General features: G+C 43.4%; 1 long non-coding RNA gene across 1 annotated transcript; it reads left to right on the forward strand.

Moving 5' to 3' along the window:
• The first annotated feature begins 4,305 nt into the window (after nt 1–4,305).
• LOC119358757 lies at nt 4,306–8,425 on the forward strand. Its single transcript, XR_005172293.1, has 4 exons — nt 4,306–4,783; nt 7,374–7,449; nt 7,528–7,623; nt 8,128–8,425. It is a non-coding gene; the product is annotated as an uncharacterized LOC119358757 (long non-coding RNA).
• The last annotated feature ends 2,882 nt before the right edge of the window (nt 8,426–11,307 follow it).

Consider the following 11,307-nt stretch of genomic DNA (forward strand, 5'->3'; position numbering starts at 1 on the left):
GCATATTTCCAACAGTCTCCCACTTGCACTAGAGTCAATAATCTAGTTACATTGTGATAAATCTAACACCCATAGAGTTCTGGTGTTGATCATGTTTTGCTCGAGGGAGAGGTTTAGTTAACGGATCTGCGACATTTAGGTCCGTATGCACTTTACAAATATCTATGTCTCCATTTTGAACGTTTTCACGTATGGAGTTGAAGCGACGCTTGATATGACTGGTCTTCCTGTGAAACCTGGGCTCCTTGACAAGGGCAATAGCTGTAGTGTTGTCACAGAAGAGAGTCATCGGGTTCGACGCATTGGGAATAACTCCTAGGTCGGTAATGAACTCCTTCACCCAGATTGCTTCTTGTGCTGCCTCTGAGGCTGCAATGTACTCCGCTTCACATGTAGATCCTGCCACGACGCTTTGCTTGCAACTGCACCAGCTGACTACCACACCATTCAAAATATACACGTATCCAGTTTGTGACTTAGAGTCATCCAGATCTGTGTCAAAGCAAGCATCGACGTAACCCTTTACGAAGAGCTCTTCGTCACCTCCATAAACGAGAAACATATCCTTAGTCCTTTTCAGGTACTTCAGGATATTCTTGACCGCTGTCCAGTGTTCCATGCCGGGATTACTTTGGTACCTTCCTACCAAACTTACGGCAAGGTTTACATCATGTCTGGTACACAGCATGTCATACATAATAGACCCTATGGCTGAGGCATAGGGGACGACACTCATCTTTTCTCTATCTTCTGCCGTGGTCGGGCATTGAGCCGTGCTCAATCTCGTAACTTGCAACACAGGCAAGAACCCCTTCTTGGACTGATCCATATTGAACTTCTTCAATATCTTGTCAAGGTACGTACTCTGTGAAAGACCAATGAGGCGTCTCGATCTATCTCTATAGATCTTGATGCCTAATATATAAGCAGCTTCTCCAAGATCCTTCATTGAAAAACACTTGTTCAAGTAGGCCTTTATGCTTTCCAAGAATTCTATATCATTTCCCATCAATAGTATGTCATCCACATATAATATGAGAAATGCTACTGAGCTCCCACTCACTTTCTTGTAAACACAGACTTCTCCATAAGTCTGCGTAAACCCAAACGCTTTGATCATCTCATCAGATCGAATGTTCCAACTCCGAGATGCTTGCACCAGCCCATAGATTGAGCGTTGGAGCTTGCACACCTTGTCAGCATTCTTAGGATCGACAAAACCTTCCGGCTGCATCATATACAATTCTTCCTTAAGGAAACCATTAAGGAATGCCGTTTTGATGTCCATTTGCCATATCTCATAATCATAGAATCCGACAATTGCTAACATGATTCGGACGGACTTCAGCTTCGCTACGGGTGAGAAAGTCTCATCATAGTCAACCCCTTGAACTTGTCGATAACCCTTAGCGACAAGCCGAGCCTTACAGATGGTCACATTACCATCCGTGTCTGTCTTCTTCTTAAAGATCCATTTATTTTCTATGGCTCGCTGATAAACGGGCAAGTCAGTCAAAGTCCATACTTCATTTTCATACATGGATCCTATCTCGGAGTTCATGGCTTCCAGCCATTTGTCGGAATCTGGGCCCACCATCGCTTCTTCATAGTTTGAAGGTTCACCATTATCGAACAACATGATTTCCAGGACATGGTTGTCGTACCACTCTGGTGCGGAACGTGTCCTTGTGGACCTACGAAGTTCAGTAGCAACTTGATCTGAAGTTTCATGATCATCATCATTAACTTCCTCTCTAGTCGGTGCAGGCACCTCAGGAACATTTTCCTGAGCTGCGCCACTCTCCGGTTCAAGAGGCAATACTTCATCAAGTTCTACTTTCCTCCCACTTACTTCTTTTGAGAGAAAGTCTTTCTCTAGGAAGGATCCATACTTGGCAACAAAGATCTTTCCTTCGGATCTGAGGTAGAAGGTATACCCAATAGTTTCTTTAGGGTATCCTATGAAGACGCATTTTTTCGATTTGGGTTCGAGCTTTTTAGGTTGAAGTTTCTTCATGTAAGCATCGCATCCCCAAACTTTTAGAAATGACAGCTTAGGTTTCTTCCCAAACCATAATTCATACAGTGTCGTCTCAACGGATTTCGATGGAGCCCTATTAAAGTGAATGCGGCAGTCTCTAAAGCATAGCCCCAAAATGACAGCGGTAGATCGGTAAGAGACATCATAGGTCACACCATATCTAATAGAGTGCGATTTCGACGTTCGGACACACCATTACGCTGAGGTGTTCCAGGCGGCGTGAGTTGTGAAACTATTCCACATTTCCTTAAGTGTGTGCCAAATTCATGACTCAAATATTCTCCCCCACGATCTGATCGCAAGAACTTGATTTTCCTGTCACGTTGATTCTCAACCTCACTCTGAAATTCCTTGAACTTTTCAAAGGTCTCAGACTTGTGTTTCATTAAGTAGACATACCCATATCTACTCAAGTCATCAGTGAGGGTGAGAACATAACGATAGCCACCGTGAGCCTCAACACTCATTGGACCGCACACATCAGTATGTATGATTTCCAATAAGTTGGTCGCTCGCTCCATTGTTCCGGAGAACGGAGTCTTGGTCATTTTTCCCATGAGGCATGGTTCGCATGTGTCAAATGATTCATAATCAAGAGACTCCAAAAGTCCATCTGCATGGAGTTTCTTCATGCGTTTGACACCAATGTGACCAAGGCGGCAGTGCCACAAGTATGTGGGACTATCATTATCAACCTTACATCTTTTGGTATTCACACTATCATTATCAAGTACGTGCATTACTATCCTATTCTTGTCTATTTCCTATCCCTACATTGTTAGAATCCTCAAATTCAAACAAGCTCTTACTCAATTACTTCTGTTACAGATATGTGTCAAAGAAAACCTTATGTGGTTTGTCCTGCTCCCACTACTAGGAAAAACACTACCACTAGCGTGGGTTTTTTGCATACCAGTAGCGTGGGTTCCCACGCTACTGCTACGGCGCTACAACTAATTTTTAGCAGTAGCGCGTTTTTTACCCCACGCTACAGCTAAAAAGTTAGTAGTAGCGCGTGTACACCCGCTATACTACTAACCTAAAACCCACGCTACTACTAACCTAACTACTTGTAGCCCTCACTTTTGACCCACGCTACTACTAACAATTTAGGAATTAAAAAAATAAAAATTTGATGTATTATTCATAAATGGTAATACGCCCGGTGCAAACCAAACCAACGTCACAGAACTAGCTCAAGATTCCATTTAACATCAGACACACACAACCATCATCGTTAGGTGGGTACCTTCTCTAGTGGTCTACCACCAACCCTAAATAGACCACTTCTCTAGATGTATCTACCAAGGCTCGGAGTTCAGACGCCGGTGGACACGAATCCTCCCTCCCTCGAACGGTGGCATCGAGGTCCTCCACCTTAGCGACTTCCGGCATCGAAATCACCTAGACGATAATTCGTGCGACCTGGCCACCGGGCTTCACGAAGAAGTCCGCCTTCGAGTGGTGGAAGAGCATAGCACCCACTGGCCGTGCTAGTCAGCGACGATCACCCCTGCGCCCACGTCGAGAAAGTGAAAACTTGTTAGTACACAAATTGCATCAGTTCAACCAAATACTCCCTCCGTCCCAAAATAAGTGTCTTAACCTAAGGACAACTTTGTACTAAAGTTAGTACAAAGTTGAGACACTTATTTTGGGACGGAGGGAGTAGTCTATTCCAATTCACAAGACCCATTAAGTTAAGATTCCTTCTCATCTACTTCCTCCGTCCCATAGTGTCAAAAATATTCTTATATTATGTGACGGAGGGGGAGTAGCAATTAAAAGGGGCTCATGCTGAAAATATATGCTTAATTCCTCACTGGCTATTCAAACTAAATAGTCCAGGAACGCACATGGTTACCATGGATACCAGTCTACACTACACCACAACACTTGATTGGGGGCAATTAACTGCCGGGAGAAATACTCGATCAAGGGCAAAACAACTGCCGGGATATTTGTTTCTGCCGTTACAAACATCTTGGGGCAGAGAAACTGCTGGGAGAACTTGAACAATGACGACACATGCACTGCCGGTACACTTCAGGGCCCATCTGTTGCCGAGACAACTACACCACGACCCATAATCTGCCGGGAATCGACTTTGACGCCAGGACGAAATATCGGGCCTACTAAGTGCGCGCGATGAGGGGAAAGCGCGCGAGTGGCCAAAACATTGGCCCAAAAAAGACGCCGACGCGCCGGCCCGCCATCAGATAGCGCCGCTGCCCCCAAATCCTTCGTGTCGTCCACCAGACACAGCCGCCGCCGTCCCCAACCAGACCACCGCCGCCGTCGCCCCCCACCGTGCCACCCGCCCTAACCATCCCGCCGCCGCCGAACGCCCTCCACCCGGAGCACTGTTGCCGTCGCCCCCAACCACTCCAGAGCGGCGGCTCCAAGCACCGAATTGACTGCAGCCACTAACCACTCCAGATCCAAGCCGGCGGCCGCCCTCCACCCAGACCGCTGCCGTCGTCCCCCCTCCCGAACCACTCCAGAGCGGCGCCACCGAGCCGCCACTCCAGACCGCAAGCGGTGACCACCACCACCCATCTCGGGAGCTTCCTCCCCGACCAGGCCTCCTCCCCACAAGCTTCATCGAAGAACCAAGCGGGGACCCCTCCTCTACGTCCTTTACCCCAGGCAGGGGAGCGTCAACTCCTCGCGAGCAGCTCTGCCTTTCCCTGGATAGCGCTGACTCCTCTACTTCTTGCTCCAACTGCGAGAATTTGACAGGTGATATTTCCTAGATCACTGCAGAAATTGGTGTGTATCTCTAAAATCTATGTATATAGTCTATTAGTTAATCTGGGAAGGGTTCCTCAAAACAACGCTGGTCATCAAGGATCATCCAAGCCTGAAATTGGTAAAACTTGAAGGTTAGCAAAAGTGGCGGGGCTTCAAAGAATATATTGGGCGGGCCAGGCAAACGGTGCACAGGTTTTTTGTTTGAGATTCTGAGTCATAGGCATTAGTACATAATACAGGATTACAAGGTGGAGTGAGCATATATGTATATATCAATTCATAAATTGTGAGTGAGCTTGCTTATAAATGCTTATGGCTGCAAAATATATGTTCTGATATTTAAAATGTTCATAACAATTGGGTGAACACTCAGGCTATCTATCTAATGAAGCGATTACAGGAAAATTAGATGTACAGTGCAGTACTATTTGCATCTAATTCATGTCCTCAATTGAGTGGAACAACCAGGCTATCTATCCAGGACAGTATGATGGACAGAATAAGCATATGGATAATCTGTATGTAACTCCTTCGTTGAACTCAGAATTTGGGAAAAGAAATTAGATTACCTGTTATCTCTTGCTGAATCATAGTTGCAGGGAAATTAGATGGAGTGGTTTCCTTTATGGTGAGTCGGAGGTGACAGGGGAGTGGAGTTTGTGGGGCGTGCGTTTCGGCCGGCCCCTGGTTGTTCGATGCCAGATCTGCGTGGGATGCCGGTGAGCGGCTGGTGCTAGGCCTAGTGTGCCGCTGCCTGCTGCGGCCATGAGAAATAGCGTGCTGCTACATGCTCGTGCCAGCTACATGGATCGATCGTATTCTTAGTGGGCTGTGCTTTGGTGCATAGGTAAAATTAAAAGTGCCAAGAACCTGGGTGCACATTTGTTTGGCCCCAACAAAGCTCCGCTCCTGGTTAGCAAACAATAAATAGGTTTGTTTTGATGGTGTACTGAAGATTACAAGTATTGTAGATAATACACTTTGTTCATTTCAAGTATCAGTTAATTGATTGTTTCTGCTTCACATTGCTCTAAGACTGGCGAAGCAGTTTTATGTGTTCTGTAGGGGTGGTATGCATTTCTTATTTTATTTCTCAGAAATAAAGGCTAAGACTATGAGTATCTGCATGTCATATCAAATCATTATGCCTTCCAACATTAAGCAAAGTGTATGAGGCCTAGACTTTGAATATTTCCCAGATTTCTCAATATCATGTCCAATAGTGTTTATAGTCCTTCTTTCATAGATTTTTACTCACACTTTAAAAGTGTTGTTAACCAAATCTATGCAAGCTTAATGGAGCATTTGAGTTACACCAAAATGTCCAATAGCAATGGATTCTGTACATTGATAAAAGTCAACACATTGCCGGTTAAATCTGTTTTCACCAAAATGGTAGAATTCTGTGTTCCACTGTGCACATCATAATATTTAGATTTCTATATGCCTTTAACTACATGGACTTTGTCAAAACAATATTCTGCACTAGTAACAGTACAAGATATCTCTAAGTCAACTTATGTAATAAAGTAATCTCATGCAGATTGTTAATATGAGTGAGAAACTTTATCTCAAGTTATTATATGATCTTAGTTACTGCAGTTTTCAGTATGTTGCTCTTGCCGGTCGACTTTAGCTTAGCATCCATTTCTGAATGTTTTGAATTGATTTCTCTTCCTGTGTTTGTTGCTCTTCCTATTTCCATTCCCGATGCCATAGTAATACATAATTGTTTCTGATGAATATAAGACATTAAGTGTGCTTAAGGACATGGGAGAAAGCAAGTATAATTTTAAGAGGAGCATTTATGAGATCAAGCAGCTACATGATTTCTCAATGCAAAGCTCCTAGCTGTGTTTGTGCACTTATTCTTCCAATATATTCTTAGGATATGCCTAACTACAGTTTTGTCACATGGATTCCTCCTTATTTTATTATCAACTGACTTGAACTCAAATTGGTCGGACCCTGCGCAAATGGGAGCTACATGCACCGGGCTGCCCTTTTTTTTTGTTAATGCTACTGACTTGAATTGTTTCTGAATGTATTATGTATCAATTTGTCCATCTTTTACTAAATACAAATAAAATACAAAAATGTTGCAACAAAATGGGTCTGATTCCACAACTAAACATATTTTTATACCTCATTCGCAACTATATGCTCTAGATAATTACAATTGTGATCTGATTCACAACCTATATACAGGAACCTGCACCATTTTAGTCCATTTTAATCTGTATCCATTTTAGTAAACAACAAAGTTAGGCGAAATGGGAATACAGAGGAAAAATGAAATAGCCCACCTAATGATTTCCCTGTAACCATTTTTTTTGACCTGATCCCCGTAACCATTTTGTTTTGTACAAATGGTAATTTAACCTTCCAGTATCCAGATATTGTGACTTCACTTAGGATAGCAGATCTCAGGCTCCTTAAGCAAGCCCTTGATAGACATGAAGACATATTTGTGTGCTGAAAAAGATTCGGCCCTCTGCTGTCACTGATAGCGTCCTACATTTTTGTACAGGGACACTGATTGTTTTGCATGGACACTGATTGCTTATTTCTCTTGCAGGGTTACTAAAATGCGGTCTCTACCTTGTGTTGGACAAACTTGAACTCCAGTTCTACCGGAGATTAGTGAAGAAAATGTGAGTGTAAACTTGAAGGTGTCCTTGTCACAATTTTACAGAATGAACCAATCCTTTTCACTTTGCTTTCTTCTGCAGCCATATCATCCAGAGGGAGAAGGAACCATCTAAGGCGCATCAAATCAAGCTAGAGGTCTCTGCAACCAGTTTAGTCGAGTAGCAGTTTTGCGAAAGGTGACCGTGGCAAACATTTTATCCTGTTACAAGCACATTATTTGGATGAAATGGCATTTATTTTTGGTGGCTTATTTGTATGCCTAACAAGTTGGGTGCTTGTCTTCAGGGTATGTCATAACCTCAACCTTTAGGTTACTATAAACAAGTTTGGAACTACAAGAATATCAAATTATAACTTTTTACTGTTTTGTTACTATAACTGGAATGGAATGAGCTGTGTACGTTAGCCTGATTCAAATCCTTTTCATCTCCAATGAACGATCTGTGTACAACATTAGCCTTCATTCAAACTCCATGTACTGAATAATTTCACAGCGTGTGCTGCTACAGCCAACGCCCAATAGCAAGGCAAACAAAGAAGGCATTAGAACACTTGTCCTTATGTGATGTAAAAATTGCATTTTTATTGTCCAGTACTAGTTGCATGTTCATGTATGTTACAACTTACACCAGGTTTATTGTGCTATGAGAGCTCCATTTTGAGTTTCCGGTCTGTTGCAGGTTTCCCAAAGATGCACTACTTGATGGAGATTTGGATGATCTACAAGCTGCTGATGGTTTGCAAGATCTACTATTAAGTTGGTGGAGTGATAATGTAATGCGCCTTGTTTGTTGAACCTGGAGACATTGGGAAGTTCAGCTCATTTTGGTGGTCGTTTTGGCACATAGGCCACTATATGGCCATTTTGGTTGCGTGACACATTTAGAAACATATACACGTCTCCCTTTGTGGAACTACTTCATTTTGGTTGTGTGGCACATCTATCTAGAAACATGTATGTACTCCTTTTGTGGCACAATCTGCTTATATATGTTCTTATATTCATGGAATGAAGTTTAAGGTTTCCGATGAGGCCTATATGTTACTTTGAAGTGTATGTATAAATTGTGTGAGGTGTCCTGATTGCTTAACATAATGAATGGATATTACATCAGGGATGCCTACAATAGTTTGCTAGTGAAATTGAAGTTTTGGCATCATAACTGCCGGAAAAACATGAATGTGCAGGCAGCTAAACTGCCGGCAATTGTAGTTTCATGGCCTTGACCAATCTGCCGGGAGAAAACAAACTGCCGGCAAATATAAGGGCCAGGGCAGAGAAACTGCCGGGAGAAGTTTATCTGCCGGGACAATTAATCCCCGGCAGCCGTTCTCATGGCGGTTCTATTTGCCGGAAGAAACGCTATCCCGGCAGATTGTCTGCCCTTATAAGCTTTTTTTCCCGGCAGTTTTTCTGTCCTTATATCAGTGTTGTGGTGTAGTGCTAGATTAGTACTTACATATATCTTCTTACAAACTTAGATAAGCGATACCGTTAAAAGATATATGAATGAGCTCGTACTGAGAGAAGTAGTAGTAGTAGGCTGCTGTCCTATATGAATGAGCTCAGCTACAAATGTGGCATCACAAACCATCCATCCATCCATCATAATACTAAAAATCAGGGAGTAAACAAAGCCTATCACTTATGCATCAAGAGAGGGCTACCAAATCAAACATATGAAACAAGAGGAGCTTTCCATGACATTGCTTTAACAAGAGTGCTAAGCTAAGAACAAAAATCTGCACTATACATGACATTATCACAACGCTCGTGATTTGGGGGCAGCAATGGTATTAGTAATGGACTGTTGATGTATGTGCTACAATACAAGAAAGAGCTGGGTTGGATTTTAGTACCTTGTGTTGATGGAGCATGCACTTGATTGAATCATGGTCTTCGTTCTGCTGTTGTACCATGGAACCCTTGTCCTGCACAAGAAGGTCAACCGGTTGATGAGCTGAAACCGAAATCAATGGTTGCTGCTGCATAAGAGCCTAGAGGCTTAGCAATGAAAAAGACAAGTTTGTGTCTTAGAAAAGAAATATGTGATGTGTTTTCAATCAAGATCAAGATAAATGAATTGAATCAGTGTAAGTAAACACGCACAACTCAAGCAATAGTTATGTGGAAAAAATAGATTAAGGTTGAACCTTGTTGCCACAAGAGGCAGACACATGCATGCAAATAGATTTTCCACCTTTCCACACCTTCTGTCGTAAGAGCTTTTCTCGTGTCCAAACATGACCCCGTGTACATCTTTGTACACAGCCTCGATCCCAAAGGCACATAGGTCCGTGGGCTCGTGCCAGCCATTTTGGGACCCTCTCATGGTTCTCAACAAATCCACCAGGGCCATGAAGGCATGTTAAGTTCTTTTTTCTCTTCTTGTAGGAATGCTTATGACTCCAGGACTATCTTCTAACAGATAATTTCCAGTCAAATTGTTTTAAGACACTGCTGGAACTTTGAACTTCCACCAATTCCTTATATTTCCATGTTTGATAATAATGAATTGCATAGTACAGAATTGTAGGTATGTGCTTATAAACCTTAAGAGCCTAACTGGGATGCAAATTCTACAGAAATAGACATAAGAAAAATGTGGAGTTGGGATGTCATAGTTTGTTGACCAAACAAAAACACATGAATGTGTCAGAATGACCTTTCAAAGTAGTACTTGCGAATTTTGCAGGAGTTTGAATAGAGATGTCTACAGTACGGATGATTTTTCCATGAGGACAAGCTCATGTCAGAATTTCCTACAATGTAAAAGAGCCTAACTATTTCCATCTGCACAACAACTGCAGCTATTTGTTAATAAAGTTTTTACAAACTCAACATATTAAATATGAAGATATCTATAAGAAGAGTTGACACTTGAATAGTCCAATAAAACTACTATTGCTCTATCTATAGGCTTTTTCCTTGTAGTGCCCTTTCATAGTGAACAACAACATTATAATGAACTCTGCAAATCTGTCAAAGAAAGGTGTCTCTGTGAATAAGTGAAGCAAGAACTAGCATGACTAATACCTGCCCATCCAATATGATGCAAAGGCCATCTACAGGTTCACCTTCACGAGCCATATAATCCCCAGGTTCTGCAAAATGCCAGCATGAAAAAAAAATGCAAAAATCAACTTTGATCCCAGACCACACAATCAGTGAATACAAAATCACCACCATTCCAGATAAGGGCACACACCGAAGAGTCAAGGGCTAAACATCATATAGTTAATGAGTACGCACTTAAGTGCAGTGCCAGTACAGACTACAGACTAGTAAATCGGTCGTGGTCAGTGAGCTGCACACAGAATCATGTGCGCGATATGAAGTACAGTGAACTATAAATCATGACTGACACAGAGAGCATCCTCAGTAATTCAGTAAGCTAACAATAGAGAGTACTCTGAGCTGACGCAAGCCAGATTTAGGCTGCGCTCGCCTGAAGTAGGCAAACACGGCGGGCCGACTACAGCGCTCGGACGGGGGACGGCGCGACTCACCTAGTGCTTGACCTGGACGGTCTCGGCAATCCTACGGATGGAAGAGCCGGGGAGGCACTGCAGGAGGAGCCCAGGAACTCCGTCACTGCACATCAACGGGAATCGTCCCCAGAATTAGCCATAGTCGCTCCCAAATCCGGTAGGCTCGCCGTCGCCTTACCTTCTTCCCGGTCCATCGGCGTCGGCGTTGGTTGGGCGGGAGGGGAGCAGCAGCGCAGCATCGGGGCGGGGCGAAAGACTAAACCTGAGCCTCCCACGCTGCAGGGAGTCGCCGCCGGCGTGGAGGAGGAAGGAGGCCGAGCTGGAAGCGGAGAGGGCGAGGGAGAGAGGGCCGCCTCCCACCCCTACCG

Source organism: Triticum dicoccoides, chromosome 2A, assembly GCF_002162155.2.
Source record: "Triticum dicoccoides isolate Atlit2015 ecotype Zavitan chromosome 2A, WEW_v2.0, whole genome shotgun sequence".
In the NCBI taxonomy this organism is placed as follows: Eukaryota; Viridiplantae; Streptophyta; class Magnoliopsida; order Poales; family Poaceae; genus Triticum; species Triticum dicoccoides.